The sequence below is a fragment of the Ranitomeya imitator genome, chromosome 5, assembly GCF_032444005.1.
Source record: "Ranitomeya imitator isolate aRanImi1 chromosome 5, aRanImi1.pri, whole genome shotgun sequence".
Taxonomy (NCBI): Eukaryota; Metazoa; Chordata; class Amphibia; order Anura; family Dendrobatidae; genus Ranitomeya; species Ranitomeya imitator.
Genome location: NC_091286.1, coordinates 539,892,275 through 539,907,157, shown reverse-complemented (window position 1 = coordinate 539,907,157; position 14,883 = coordinate 539,892,275).

The window sequence follows — 14,883 nt, the reverse complement described above, 5'->3', positions numbered from 1 at the left end:
AAAAATTCAAAGAGTCACTGCCATAACAAAAAGCCTAACATATCATGACTGCTGTTAGGTCAGTATCAATAAGGGACTCAGAGGTAATACCAGTAAAGATGGTAGAGTCAGAAAGCAATTAGTAAACCAACATCAAATAGGGATGTGGAAGAAGAACCCCAATGCGCGTTTCGCTATGGTGCTTCTTCAGGGGCACCAGACGTCCAGAGGAATTGGCTGGTTGCATGCAGCTAAAACTATCCCCAGATCGTTGGTCTCATGGTTGCTACATCATCACTTCATAATCTGGCAATAGCCTTATTGCATGTTGGTTAGCATCCATCATCTCCACATTGACTAAATTGACCTCTTATTAGAAAGCATCAAATGTTTTGAAATTCAAATTAACCAGGACTGCTAAATTTTTCCAAATACTAGATTCAGAGTGAATCATTGTGCCACAAATGACAATACTACAAAGCCTCAAATTTCCCTGGAAAGACATAACTAACACTCAGATCTTTTAGGACTGTATCCAAACCTTTATTCAAAGCTATTAAACAATAGCACAGCCTTAGTAATGTCAAAGTGACCTCACCATAGAAATAAATGGTAACCCAGTAGTGGCTAAAAGTCCATTAAACAACACAGCACGCTTACAGACTTAATGTTTTTTTTTTTCAAAACAAAAATCCCCAAATTATCTCTTTTAGCCATTTGTGAACAGACAAGCGGTGCAGAAAACCGACTCAAACTGATGATGATACTGTCAGAGGTACAGTGGGGGAAATAAGTATTTGATCCCTTGCTGATTTTGTAAGTTTGCCCACTGACAAAGACATGATCAGTCTATAATTTTAAGGGTAGGTTAATTTTAACATTGAGAGATAGAATATCAAAAATAAAATCCAGATAAACACATTGTATAAAGCATATACATTTATTTGCATTTTGCAGTGAGAAATAAATGTTTGATCCCTCTGTCAAACAAGACTTAACACTTGGTGGCAAAACCCTTGTTGGCAAGCACAGCAGTGAAAAGTTTTTTGCAGTTGATGATGAGGTTTGCACACATATCAGGATAAATTTTGGTCCACTCCTCTTTGCAGATCATCTCTAAATAATTAAGATTTTGAGGCTGTCGCTTGGCAACTCAGAGCATCAACTCCCACCATAAGTTCTCTATGGGATTAGGGTCTGGAGACTGGCCGAACCACTCCATGACCTTAATGTGCTTCTTTTTGAGCCATTCCTTTGCTGCCTTGGCTGCATGTTGTGGATCATTGTCTGTTAGGGTTTGGCGGAACGCACCAAATATATATTTATAGAGTAACTAGCTTTTTCCAGCCAGCTAACGCTCGGCATGCTCATTGCTATCTAATTAACGCTGCTGGTGATTAAAGTAAAGTAAATAATGACAACATTCAATAGCGCTTACGCAGGTGGTAAATTAACTTAAAATAAAGTTAATAACAGTGTGGAGAGGGAGCTTCGTGTGGTAATGTGTGTGGACAGAGCCTCGTGTGGTAATGTGGGGGGACGGAGCCTCGTGTGGTAATGTGTGGGGAAAGAGCCTCATGTGGTAACATGTGGGGACAGAGCCTCATGAGGTAATGTGTGGGGACGGAGCCTCGCGTGGTAATGTGTGGGGACGGAGCCTCATGTGGTAATGTCTGGGGACAGAGCCTAATGTGGTAATGTGTGTGGATGGAGCCTCGTGTGGTATTGTGGGGGGATGGAGCATCATGTGGTAACGTGTGTGGACGGAGCCTCGTGTGGTAATGTGTGGGGATGGAGCCTCGTGAGGTAATGTGTGGGGACGGAGCCTCGTGGGGTAATGTGTGGGGCCGGAGCCTCATGTGGCAATGTGTGGGGACAGAGCCTCATGTGGTAATGTGGGGGGATGGAGCCTCATGTGGTAATGTGTGGGGATGGAGCCTCGTGTGGTAATATGTGGGGACAGAGCCTGGTGAGGTAATGTGTGGGGACGGAGCCTCGTGTGGTAATGTGTGGGGACAGAGCCCCGTGTAGTAATGTGTGGGGACGGAGCCTCATGAGGTAATGCATGGTGACAGAGCCTCGTGTTGTAACGTGTGGGGTCGGAGCCTTGTGTGGTAATGTGTGGGGATGGAGCCTTGTGTGGTAATGTGTGGGGACGGTGCCTCGTGTGGTAATGTGTGGGGACGGAGCCTCGTGTGGTAATGTGTGGGGATGGAGCCTCGTTTGGTAATGTGTGGGGACAGAGCCTCACGTGTTATGTGTGGTGGGTGGTAGGATTATGTGTGGAGATGTGGTGGGGGGCAGGATTATCTGTGGTAATGTAGTGGGGGGGCTGGGTTATGTGTGGTGATGTGGTGGGGGGCTGGATTATGTGTGGTGATGTGGTGGGGGCGGGATTGTGTGGTGATGTGGTGGGGGGCGGGATTGTGTGGTGATGTGGTGGAGGGCGGGAATATGTGTGATGTGGTGGGGGGGCAGAATTATGTGTGGTGATGTGGTGGGGGGCGGAATTATGTGTGGTGATGTGGTGGGGGGTGGGATTATGTGTGGTGATGTGGTGGGGTGGCGGGATTATGTGTGGTAATGGGGTGGGGGGGATTATGTGTGGTGATGTGTTGGGGGGTGGGATTGTGTGTGTTGACGTGGTGGGGGGAGGGATTATGTGTGGTAATGGGGTGGGGGGGATTATGTGTGGTGATGTGTTGGGGGGTGGGATTATGTGTGGTGATGTGATGGAGGGGCGGGATTATGTGTGGTGATGTGGTGTGGGGGCTGGATTATGTGTGGTAATGTGACGGGTGGGCGAAATTATGTATGGTAATGGGGGGCGGCATTATGTGTGATGATGTGGTGGGGGTGGGATTATGTGTGGTGATGTGGTGGGGGTGGGATTATGTGTAGTGATGTGGCGGGGGGGTGAGATTATGTGTGGTGGTGGGGGGCGGGATTATGTATGGTGATACGGTGGGGGGCGGGATTATGTGTGGTAATGTGGTGGGGGGCGGGATTATGTGTGGTAATGGGGGTGGGGTTGTGTGTGGTGTTGGGGGTGGGATTCTGTGTGCAGATGTGTTGGGGGTGGGATTATATGTGGTGGGTAGGTGGGATTATCTGTGGTGATGTGGTGGGGGGTGGGATTGTGTGTGGTGATGTGGTGCGGATTGTGTGTGGTAATGTGTTGGGGGGCGGGAGTGTGTGTGGTATTGTGGTGGGGGGCGGGATTGTGTGTGGTAATGTGGTGGGGGGCTGGATTGTGTGTGGTAATGTGGTGGGGGGCGGATTGTGTGTGGTAATGTGGTTGGGGTGGGATTGTGTGGTAATGGGGTGGGATTGTGTGGTAATGGGGTGGGGGGCGGGAGTATGTGTGGTGGTGGGAAGTGGAGCTACTTAGCAGGTGGCGGGATTAGTGAGTAATCACGATGCCTCTTATATATAGAGATTGGTGCGTTCGCAACCCGGGGTCCACCGTGCAGGAGTAAAACCCGCTGCTAGTAACTGATGGTACTTTATGGCGGTATAAGTGAACTCTGTTACTTCACAGAGTCACTAAAGACAAGAGAACACTGTGCCCTGTTAACCTCACAGAGGAACACAGCTAATAAATAGAGTAAACAGTGGTCATGTAGTCAGAATTGCACAATCAAAACTCCTCACTGTAGGTGCCGGTGTTCTAGGGGCTTATTTCATCCGGGTCCAGAATCCACTCACACAAAACTCCTCACCGGAGGTGCCGGTATTCTAGGGGCTTATTTCAGCCAAACCCTGAAACCACATACATATGACCACACAGGCACGGAACACATAACTTAGTTGATACTAGCACACGGCTGCACAGCCAAGCGAACCTTTTATAGCTGTAGGTCCTTCCTTGAGGACCAATCGGAGTTGCTACAGTACCTGAGCAACTTCAGGACCTTCCTAGAGGACCAATGGGAGCTGCTTCAGTACCTGAGCATTTGACCCCCAACCTCCAATGATAGGTCTTACCCTGGGCATGTTCAGAAGAGGAAAGCAGGACATAGTCCCAGAGACGTCTTCTCACCGCTGACCAGTACTGGTTACAATGGCTGAACCTGGAAAGGCAGCAGTAATCATCCGCACCGTAACAGGCTGAGCCAGATGCTGGGACTGACGTCTCCGCTGAGGAGGCACTACTGCAGCTAGAGAAGAATGGGAGACCACAGTGGAGATGGCTCGAGATTCCCCCTGTGCAGAGGCAGGAACTCGACCCCTAACATTGTCTTGCTGGAAGACCCTGTCACAATGCATTTTTAATGTCCTTGAGGAGGGAATGAGGTTGTCGCTCAGGATTTTACGGTACATGGCTCCATCCATTCTCCCATTGATGTGTTGAAGTAGTCATGTGCCCTTAGCAAAGAAACACCCTCAAAACATAATGATTCCACCTCCATGCTTGATAGTGAGGATGGTAATCTTTGGGTCATAGGCAGCATTTCTCTTCCTCCAAACACGGTGAGTTAAGTTAAAATTTTGTTTTGATATCTTGAGTGATGGGACAACCTATGGTATCTTACGAGATGACCCGACAGATATCTTCAATAAAAAACTTGAAGGTATACTGACTGAAGCACTTGAATTTGGTGTTATTTCAAAAGGTGAAAAGGACTTTATGCTCCAGAAAACTCCTACTGTTCCTATCTTTTATGCATTGCCAAAGGTGCACAAGGGATTATCCCCTCTTAAGGGACGCCCCATTGTGTCGGGCAATGACTCTATTACACAAAATTGTGGAATCTACATTGATAGAGTACTCCGTCAGTTTGGCACGGCACTGCCATCTTATATTAGGGATACCTCTGATCTGCTGAGAAAAATTGACGGGGTATCATTGGATGAAAACGTTCTATTGGCTTCAATTGATGTAGAAGCCCTATACAGCAGTATACCCCATAACAAGGGATTGCAAGCAGTGGAGTTCTTTCTGAAGTCTAGGGGACTACATACGTATGCACATAACAACTTTATCCGTACACTGTTAGAATTTGTATTAACAAATAATTACTTTCTCTTCAATGGCATCTATTACCACCAGCTCAGGGGCACTGCCATGGGCAGCCCTTGTGCGCCCACTTATGCAAATTTGCTCCTGGGCTGGTGGGAAGAGACCACGGTGTTTGCGGAAGAGACTGCGGCCTGGTGGTGCCCCCAGATTATTTTCTGGGGGCGCTACATAGATGATATTCTGGTCTTCTGGGCAGGTGATGTGTCATCATTTGGTACATTTGTCCAGGACCTTAACAAAAACGATCTGGGCCTGAGGTTCACCTTTGAGACTGATTGGCGGACCATAAATTTCTTGGACACAAACATAAAAAAAGATACTGAGGGTCTTTTGGAAACCACACTCTTTAGAAAGCCGACTGCAACCAATAACTTGCTGGACTGGGGCAGTAGTCATCCACACAGTCTACGCAGAGGGATTCCTAAGGGACAGTACCTTAGGGTTAAAAGAAACTGTTCCAATCCCTCAAACTTCTATAGGGAGGCAAAAGACCTTAGGAACAGATTCCTTGAGAGAGGGTATCCCAGGAATGTTCTTCATGAGGCTTTCAAAAAGGTAGAATCATGTGATAGGAATAGTCTTCTGACCCCCAGAGAGACCAAAAATGACAACAAGATACGTATCATTGGAAATTTTGATAATTGTTCAAGGGAGGTCCGCGCTATTATGACCAAATACTGGGATATTCTAAGAGCGGATAGTGAGATCAAAGACTTCCTTACTGATGCCCCAGCAATAACTTATAGGAGGGGGAGATCTATTGGGGACCAACTGGTTCACAGTATGTATACTCCACCACCAAGAACGGGTACCTGGTTGGACAGAAGGGAGTTTGGAACCTTTAAATGTGGCCATTGTTCATTCTGCAGGTACATTAAGGTTGGCAAAAGTTTCTCCAATACCATCACTGGGAAGGTATATCACAATAGACACTTTGCCAATTGCAAAACCAGTGGTGTTGTATACCTGTTCCAATGCACATGTCCTATGAGTTATGTGGGTAAAACTAAGAGAGAACTGAGGAGGCGGATTGGGGACCACCTGGGAGATATTCGCCATGCGAGGGATACACCTATCTCTAGACATGTGAGAGAGATTCATGGGGGGGACCTGACCTGTCTATCATTCACCGCTATAGAGGTGATAGCACCACCAGTACGTCGCGGCGACTGGAATAAAAGAATTCTGCAGAAGGAGTTACGTTGGATCTACAGACTTGACACCACCGCCCCGATGGGGCTTAATGAGCAGATCCATTTTGGTTGCTTCCTGTGACTTGTATGTTCAGACACGCTCCCAGCTACACTTCCCTAAGTGTTCATGATGTGCCTGTTGTATCTAAAGCCCATGCCCCATATCGGTCGTAAAGACCAGTATTCTTTCCTCATCTGCTCTCATTGTAGGGTGTATTTATCTCCTTTTTTTCCCCCTTACATCAGAGTGGGGAGATATTTTAATGGAGTTATATTGTATGAGCCCCCAAATCCCCTCCCTCCCTCTCTTTTGATTCTTCATTTTTTATTAATAACACTGATTTTTATATCCAATACAATATATATATATGTTGGCAAATGCCATACTCACAGTCCGTGATTTTCGGCTAGATCTCGGTGAGAAATATATTTGTATTGTCTTTATGTGTTATATTGGCATGCTCTAACATCGTATGTGGCTGTATATTTCCCATATATGCGTCTGCTTTATTTCTAATTTTGGGTCTACATATATATATATATATCACAGTCCGTGATTCTCAGCTAGATCTCGGTGAGAAATGTATTGATATCATCTTTAGGTGTTATATTGGCATGCTCTAACATTGTATGTGGTTCTATATTCCCCATATGTGTCTGTTCTATCCCTATTTGGGGTTTACACATATATATTTTGTATGTATACGCCTGATTATATTGCCCATTACTGCGCATCAGGCAGCAGGGGGCGGATAGACATGCCTCCTCTGGGCGATAGACCATACCATGTTATGGCATAAAAAAAGTCCTTTATAGGCTTATCGCTTTCATCTGTACTTATATTTACTTGGAATCTAGGGGCACAATAGAGCAAAGAACTTTGCAAATATATCCCTCGGCTAGTCCGTTTACTTATATTTACTTTGAATCTAGGGGCACAATAGAGCAAAGAACTTTGCAAATATATCCCTTGGCTAGTCCGTTTGCTTTATGTCCTGCTTTAGTTATACGCCCCCTGCTAGCCTGGTGGGCGGGACAGGGCGGCTACCCAGGTTGCATGATAAATAGTGACACAAAAGAACTAGGGGCGGAGCACACACCTCTGACACACAATGGCTTGACATGCTGGTTTCCTGTATCGTCATCTTCTGGTGCAGCCGGCAGGAAGCACCAGAGTGAGGTGTGGATCGCATATCTTCGGCTTGAGACGCATGCTTTTGTGTCATCTCTTGGCGCCGCCAGAGACCGGAAACATGATGGGAATGCCATTGAGATTAGGGTGAGTGCTTCTATATAAGAGTGGGGTATGGGCGGTTCGGCTCCATGGTATCACACTGAGGCAGGGGATTGTCCCGACCACGCTACTGGATTTACGCACCTATACCAGTACCTGCAGATAAGTACCTTGTGTATATCCTCCTCCTGATGAACCTCGGCAAAGAGGGGAAACGCGTCGAGTAACTAACTGTAACTTGGTACAATTTATCTATTTATAATCGTTATAGGATTTATATGGGCAATATGCCCTGGAAGTCGACAGTGGACTTTAATATTGGACAAAGGATATAATGGTTGTCCTAAGTTGCCATTTGACTGTGATTGTTTAATACAGTTTTTAGGGTGGTTGGTGTGTTTTTTTGTTTTTGTTCTGTCTTTATTAGATACGTTGATTTTCCTGGCCTATGTATATATTAATACCACTAGGAGAAAGGTATATATAGACTAATAATGTGTACGTCCTTGATATTGATTTGCATACTATAGATATATCAAGATCTGTAGATACATCACTTTAATAAAATAGATAGCTATAATTATAGTGTATAGGTGTTATATCAGAAATATTAGTTTAGCCATTATGATGGGCTACATCAGTGAAATCTATTAGGCTCACTACAATCACCATCTAGTATATTCACTGGAAGATTTAGCTATCTATTACAACTGTTTATTCTAACTATATATATTGAGGGTAATTGCAAATAGGATCTAACATCTCCACCTGAGGACTAAATTAACGATTGCATACATCAGAATCAGTCTATACACCTATTGATTAGATCTATACCTCTTCTCTTTCTCACCTGCCTATTCATTATCTTTGTCACCTCCTGCCACTATAGGGCCCTATAGGGTGAGCAGGGAGAGCCATCGAGGAGCGGGGGCGCCATTGCGCAGGTTTTTAGGGTGCCAACCTCCGCAAATAGGTAAGGTCAGCTAGGCCAGTGTAGGGGTAGGCACACCCCTGGTTGTTTTCTTTCTCGTGGTGCTTGGTGTGTTGTTTATTATTATATGTATTAAGGTCTAATAAAGGTTAAATTTTAAATAAATAGAGTGGATACCTGTGAGACATTTATGATTAATCCCTCTGGTAATCAAATATTAGTTGTTTGAGTTAAGTTAATGCCAAAACCTCAATTTTTGTCTCATCTGACCACAGCACCTTCTCCCAATCACTCACAGAATCCTCCAGCTGTTCATTGGCAAACTTCAGATGTGCCTGCACATGTGCCTTCTTGAGCAGAGGGACCTTGCGGGCCCTGCAGGATTTTAAACCTTTACAGCATAATGTGTTACCAATGGGTTTTTTTTGGTGACTGTGATCCCCACTGTCTTAAGATCATTAACAAGTTCCCCCCGTGTAGTTTTAGGCTGATCTCTCCCCACGAGGTAAGATTTTGTATGGTGCTCCAGGTTGATGTCGATTGACAGTCATTTTGTATTTTTTCCATTTCTTACTATTGCACCAACAGTTGTCTCCTTCTCACCCAGCGTCTTACTTATGATTTTGTAGCCCATTCCAACTTTGTGCAGGTCTCTGATCTTGTTCCTGACATCCTTAGAAAGCTCTTTGGTCTTGCCCATGTTGTAGAGGTTAGAGTCTGACTGATTAATTGAGTCTGTGGACAAGAGTCTTTTATAAAATTAACTACCGTATATACTCGAGTATAAGCCGAGATTTTCAGCCCAAATTTTTGGGCTGAAAGTGCCCCTCTCGGCTTATACTCGAGTCAAGGTGGGTGGCAGGGTCGGCGGGTGAGGGGGTGAGGGCGCTGAGGTATACTTACCTAGTCCCAGCGATCCTCGCGCTGTCCCTGCCGTCCCACGGGCTTCTGTGCTGCAGTGTCTTCCCCTCTTCAGCGGTCACGTGGGACCGCTCATTAAAAAAATGAATAGGCGGCTCCACCTCCCATAGGGACGGAGCCGCCTATTCATTCCTATAATCAGCGGTGCCGGTGACCGCTGATAGAGAAAGAAGCTGCGGCACCGAAGACCAGGCAGAGGGACAGCGCGAGGATCGCCAGGACTAGGTAAGTATAGCATATTCACCTGTCCGCGTTCCAGCCGCCGGGCGTCGCTCCATCTTCCCGGCCGGCGCCTCCATCTTCCCGGCGTCTGCGCTCTGACTATTCAGGTCAGAGGGCGCGATGACGCATATAGTGTGCGCGGCGCCCTCTTCCTGATCAGTCAGAGCAGAGACGCCGGGAAGATGGAGGCGCCGGAACGAGACGCTGGGAGCTGCAATCAAGGGAGGTGAGTATGTGTTTTTTTTTTTTTATTGCAGCAGCAGCAGCGGCGGCAGAGATTTATGTGGAGCATCTATGGGGCACAATGAACGGTGCAGAGCACCGTATATGGGCACAGCTATGGGGCACAATAAACGGTGCAGAGCACCGTATATGGGCACAGCTCTGGGGCACAATGAACGGTGCAGAGCACCGTATATGGGCACAGCTATGGGGCACAATGAACGGTGCAGAGCACCGTATATGGGCACAGCTCTGGGGCACAATGAACGGTGCAGAGCACTGTATATGGGCACAGCTATGGGGCACAATGAACGGTGCAGAGCACCGTATATGGGCACAGCTATGGGGCACAATGAACGGTGCAGAGCACCGTATATGGGCACAGCTATGGGGCACAATGAACGGTGCAGAGCACTATATGGGGCACAGCTATGGGGCACAATGAACGGTGCAGAGCACTGTATATGGGGCACAATGAACGGTGCAGAGCACTATATGGGGCACAGCTATGGGGAAATATGAACGGTGCAGAGCACTATATGGCACAGCTATGGGGAAATATGAACGGTGCAGAGCACTATATGGCACAGCTATGGGGAAATAATGATCTATTTTTATTTTTGAAAATCACCGGTAAATTCTGCATTTCCACCCTAGGCTTATACTCGAGTCAATAAGTTTTCCCAGTTTTTTGTGGCAAAATTAGGGGGGTCGGCTTATACTTGGGTCGGCTTATACTCGAGTATATACGGTATGTAAGACAGCTGTCTTTACTGCAGGTAACGAGTTGATTAGGAGTATTTAACTGGTCTGTAGGAGCCAGAACTCTTTATGGTTGGTAGGGGATCAAATACTTATTCTCACTGCAAAATGCAAGTAAATTGATATAATTTATATAATGTGATTTTCTGGATTTTATTTTTGATATTCTATCTCTCAATATTAAAATTAACCTACCCTTAAAATTACTATACTGACGGTACATGCCTTTGTCAGTGGGCAAACTTACAAAATCAACAAGGGATCAAATATTTATTTCCTCCACTGTAATATCAACTTGCCATGACTGAAATGGTTGATATGACATACAGTATATTTTATAATGCCATCTGTTTCCTCCTCATCAGGATTTGGGGAACTGGTGGACATGTTTGTGGTTTGTTTTGGTAGAGCTACTGCCAGACAGCTGGCGACTTCGATGAGAGATCAGCAGATCTGATCATAGCATAGTTATTAAATTGAATATTCTTTATTATGCTCTTGGGTTTCTTCAGATCCCAGTACATAATAAAAATAATATGTAAAGAAACAAAAAAATACCTAATACACACATCACCACTCACCTTTGCTACCAACCCTGCTGCTTACTATTCTGTGTCTGGATTTCCATGGCTCCACTTTCTGCTGTAGAGAACCATAGCTCTACTGTCTTCACTCTAGGATGGGAGTTCCAGTCGTGACTAGGCCTTGGACATTCATGCACTCCATAACAACAAGGCATACTTTGTGACATTACCACTTGCATTGCAACCTTATGATGTGCAGTTACCTCTGGAGGTCCAGGCCTAGAGTGAAAACAATGAAGATCTGGTGCACAATGATGGATTGCTGTGAGCAATGGGAGCGATGGCACAGGTGAGCAGTGAGGTGAATATTAGTTGGGTTTTTTTTTTTATCACTTTGCCTCTTCTCTATAGTTTAAGCCAAAATGGCAGCACCATTTTGATGAATTTACATTGAGTGAATTACAAAAAATCCATATTCCACAGTATATGGATTGTTGTGAAATACGAATAGAATGCAGTTCCACTGCTATGGTTATAAGCTGGTATAACATACTCCGTAGTGGTGGGTGCCATACGAAAGAAGTGATAATAAACAAAAATGTGGAATAAAAACAATTATCTTTATTAAATAACAATATATATAAAAACAAGCTTAAAAAGACAGGGCAAGGAAAGCCTCCAAATAAAGGGTGAGCGGTCAGCAGCAGAAAATCGATAAAAATAAACACAATTAGGATCATTAACAAGACGATATAAAGTTGTACAGGTGAAAAAAAAGTATTCCCCACACCTACTAAAGGTCAGCCTGTCCAAAGGCAACTTGGTAAACACCACGCATTGGTTTGCTACTGCCGAGTTTTGCAAAGAAGCAATATTAGACGCTGCCTAGTAAGTGGTGGAAATTGAAAATCCAAAAAATTCAGAAAATGTTCAAAGATTGAAAGAACACAAGGAAGTATTAATGATCAACTTCTTTAACACCAAATAAACATCCTAGAATACAGTATAAGTGTGCAGGTATATTGGAATAGATCAAAAAAGAATTTTAACTGCTACTGAATGGTTGCTGGTGATGGTGCTGTAGTGCAGTGTGTAAAGGGTTAACTGCTGCAGAGCGGTCCCCTCGCCCGACGAGCGCCATTTCACAGGGTTGCTTCTTCCGAGGGCGTGGTTACAAGCTGCAGTATGAATACTACGTCTGAACGCAGCCTTAGGATTTTCACTGACAATTACCGTAGGTGGTTTAGGTCAGGGATGATAAAACTTAATGTTAACACACAGCAGTAGATTTAGCATCTCACTTAAAAAACTTCCAAACCTATTTGAAACTTTTTTCTTGCAATTTTGCAAACCCAATCACTAAACTAAAACTTTTCTCACAATATTAAATCAGCCAGCACAACAAGCTGCAATGTTCTGTAAAATGAGTTACGTTAATGCTGACATTCTCCTTCTGACTGAAGATGCTTGATGTAATAAAACGACAAATTGGTTGCCACCAGTAGGGCAAATAAAAAGTTTAAATGTATTAAAAATCATGACCGTTTATAAAAGTTGAGATATAAACTATATTATAATTCTAATGCCATCTTTAAATCTTGCGTTTAAACTTTGCGATAAGCTAGAAGTGTTCTGCATATTTTATTACAGGCATTCAATTTTATTTTATTCTCCCATTTAAAAAAGCTGTTTAGTGCCTGGCACATTTTGAGACTTTTTTTCTGTTCTTTTACTGCATGCCTTCCATATCATAACATTTACAATGAATTAAAAAGTCCAAAAGAGGAAAAAAATGAATAATATCTCTTTCAAGGATGATAAAAAAAAAACCTTTGCTGAGTTAAAATCAGCCACAGGAGACTTCTTTTCTGGGTCATTTTTCAACTTGCTTGGGGCAAATGAAGATTAAGTCATTCTTAAACCTTCTACCCAGCAGAAAGGTGTAATCCATCTAAACTTCAGGTAACTTATAAATGTCTAAATGTCGACTGTAGGATGGCAGCTCATTCTGTTAGTAGATAATATGCTTCTGTTTCTCACACTTTTGGACTTCCCAATGCCTTTGATAATGTCAGACACTCAGCACCTTTATGTGCCATAAAACATTCTTTGTGATGACATATAGTAGCAATGTGTTAAATATTGATTTCCCTCAACACACATTGATAAAAGATATTGCTGAAATAGATCTCCATTCTCTATAAAAATATAAATATTTTCTTGCTAATGGACAACTGGCTTGGAAGCTGTGATAAATCATTGTAGTAGTGTGTGCTCACGAGTTTTTCATTAATGTTAAAACGTCAACTTGTATTAAGTATAACAAATCATGAATTGCAAAATATTTATGAGTTTGCAATGCAAATATAGTTCACTATATTGGGGCTGGAGTGTTAGCCTAATGGACATGAGTATACTACATCTCTGTACAAACTGCTATGAATCCGACAACTCAGATAAGCTACTACAGAAAGACCCAAGAATATTCAAGTATTACCCTTTCAAATTTATACCCTTATAACTATTTGGAGATAATTGAGGGATAAGGAAAATAGCAGAGTCAGTAATTGAAAGTGTAAAGTTTAGGCAATCAAGTACAGAAAGTAAAGCGACAGTCCAAGGATAAAATGCTGAAAGGCATCCAAGGGTTAAATAATAAAGCACACTGGAGCAGAAGCCACTTCAGAACACAATGCTGATTTCTAAGTTTTCTGCTAAAGAATTCAGGCTTAAAGTGATTGTCCTCTACTGGACAGCCCCAGCTTAATCAAGTGAAGACCCCATACAAAATAAAAACAGTGGAACAGCGCTGTTCCAGCAATGCCAACAGCGCTCTTCCTGGACAGTGTCATGACATTGCTGGGTCAAGTGCAGGTGGCAGCCAATAAGCAGCCACTCATCAGCTGAGCCTCATTAATATTGCATCAGGGCAGATATCTGCTCTGTTGGAGTAGTAAAGGCTGCAACTGACATTGACAGCAGCCGGCACAAGAACCAACATTGTCATGTCACCCACCAGAAACACCGTCGACAACAGTGCTGGATCGGGACCACTGTTGTAGACGAATATGCAATGCTTTTATTTTAATTCAGGTCCTGATTTGTTGAAGCTGGAGTTGTCCAGCAGTGGATAACCATTTTAATTTGTACCCTAAAAAACCTGTGTTTAATGCCTTGCACCACATTTTTTTTATTTTTTTAGACATGTTTTTTGACATGCTAAGGAAGGAGACATAATATCCAACAGAAATGAGCCAATTTTTTCTCCGGTTGTTATTCTAGTTTCTTTCTAGTTGAATCAGTATTTTTCTTATCTCTATTTTCTCACTGAATCAGGTAGATTGAACTTTTTTTATTCATTGACTCTTATTATAATGCCAGTAAAAAACACATAAAAGTAGACTTGAACGCTGTAGTACAAAGCATGACTTCCTCGTTTCATCTGTGTCTCACGGATGTCCATAGACATTAATGGCCGATTATAGACATGGAGGGATATCTTCTTGCAATCAATGGTCAAGGTCAGAGCTCTCTGGTCGGTGACAGGAGCTGTGAAAATTTCCTTGGCTTCTAAGTTAACCAGTGTAATGTTAGTTTTCGCCTGCCTTGTGTGACATCTTCTTGACAGCCTGACTAATCATAAGACAAGAATAAGATACTAGAGGGAAGGAAATTTGTTCATCTCCTGTCCATGACCAAAGAGCAGTGACTTAGACCAAGGACGAGGGCTGTATGAAGCAATCTGTTCATCTATAACCTATTCTGATCTATTAAACTAATAAGAATAAGACATGCTCTCACAGAAAAGAAAAACTGACTCATTCTTAAAACTAATGTATGTATGGGGCAGTATGGTGTCTCATTTGTCAGCA